A 2,027-nucleotide genomic window follows, 5' to 3' on the forward strand; every position below is an offset into this window, starting at 1 on the left:
AGTAGAGAACAGTGGGGGAGATGGAAGGGTGAATGACGCTGGGGGAGTCAAGGCACAGAGGGCCACGCAATAGACCTAGCCCAAGAGGCCTGAGGATAGGAGAGCAGGTTGGGAGAGTTAGCCGGTGGTGCAGGTCCAGGGAAGCAGAGAGAGGCGAGGGCGGGGCCAGGTCCAGAAGCAGTGCTCCTGGAGCCCAAGGAAGGTACCAAGCTGTCCTGGGTGAAAAGGATCAGGAAGCAGCACTGGTTCCCCAGGTGTCTGGGCACAGGGCCCAAACTAGGAGTAGAGAACAGCGGGGGAGATGGAAAGGTGAATGAGGCTGGGCGAGTCAAGGCAGGGAGGGCTGCTGCGCGATAGACTTACCCGAAGAAAGGCCTGAGGGCAGGTGGGCCATTTTTAGTTTTTTAAGAGTTCTCCACCTTGTTTTCCATAGGGGTTGCATGAGTTTGCAATTCCACCAGCAGTGAATGAGCATTCCCCTTTCTCCACATATCAACCAGCATTTGGTACCATTTGTTCTCTTGATCCTGGCCAGTCTGATTGGAGAAAGGTGAAAACTTAAGGTGGTTTAATTTCCATTTCCCTGATCACTAACGACGATGGATCTACAGCAGAATTCTACTAGACATTTAAAGAAGACCTCTAACCAATACTACTTAAATTATTCAAAATGATAGAAACAAAGGGAGAAGTCCCAAATTCCTTCTATGAAGCCAGCATCACTCTAATACCCAAACCAGGTAACGACACACCAAAAAAGGAAACTATAGACTCATATTCTTAATGAACATAGATGAAAAAATTTCTCAACAAAATACTTGAAAACTGCATACAGATGTACAGCAAAATAATCATTCACCATGATCAAGTAGGCTTTATTCCAGGAATGCAGATATGATTACATATATGCAAGTCAATAAATGTGATCAATCATATGAATAGACTCAAAGACAAAAACTACATCATCTCTCTCTCTGACCCACAGGCCTCTCTCAGGGTAAGTCCATCATGCCCTCTGTGCTTTGACTCCCCCAGTCTCATTCACCCGCCCATCTCCCCAACTGGTCTCTCCTCCTAGCTTGGTTTCTGTCCCATTCCTTGTCTTGGAGTCCCAGAAACCTGGGGAACCACCATTGCTTCCTGATCCTTTGCACCCAGAGCAACTCAGTTCCTTCTAGGGTCCTCAGGATCACTGCTTCTGGGTGTGGCCCCACCCTCACCTCCCTCTGCTTCCCTGGGTCTGCATGACTTGCCAGCCTCATTCCTGGATGCTGCTGCTGGCCTTTCTTCTTCCTGGTCCTTTGCATCCAGACCTACCCAGTTCCTCAGTGTAGTCCCCAGGGGCCCTTCGGGCCACTTCCAGGCCCCATCTTCATTTGCATCTCTGGGTGGCATGGCCACCAGCTGCCCGAGACAAGCACCTTTCTTGGGCCCTGCTCCCAGGCAAGTCCAACCCCCAAATTCCTGAGGCCAAAATCTTTCTTGGAGGGATCCAGACCTTAGGAGAAAGCCTGAGAGCATCTGATCCTCATCTGACTTGGGCCTCTGTGGGAACTCCTGAAGACAAAAGCAATCTGGCCACTCCAATATAAAATCAAAAGAGAGAACCAGAAGCTTAGAAAAACCAGCTTTTCATGCCCCAAAAGTAAACCACAAAGACACATCAAGGTCATAAAAAGAAGCAGACCTAAAGTTGAAGACTTGAGTCTCACAGGAGAATAAGAAAGTACAAAAAAAAATATTCACATGTCAAAATCACAAAGAAAAAATTATAACATGAAAAACCAAAATAACATATCCCCACCAAATACCAATAGTCTTCTAGAGGAGTACAATGAGAACCCCCTGGAGATAATGCAGGACATGGAACTCAAAAGAACAATTATAAACATGATAAAGGAATTCAGTGAATTTAAAGAATACACAAAGAAATCAAAGAACTGAAGGAAGACAGGGAAAAACTTATAAATGAATTCAGAAAAGAGTTAGAAATATTGAAGAATACTCAGGCTGAAATGAAGAAGGAA

This window comes from Nannospalax galili, unplaced genomic scaffold, assembly GCF_000622305.1.
Source record: "Nannospalax galili isolate Female #2095 unplaced genomic scaffold, S.galili_v1.0 scaffold626, whole genome shotgun sequence".
In the NCBI taxonomy this organism is placed as follows: Eukaryota; Metazoa; Chordata; class Mammalia; order Rodentia; family Spalacidae; genus Nannospalax; species Nannospalax galili.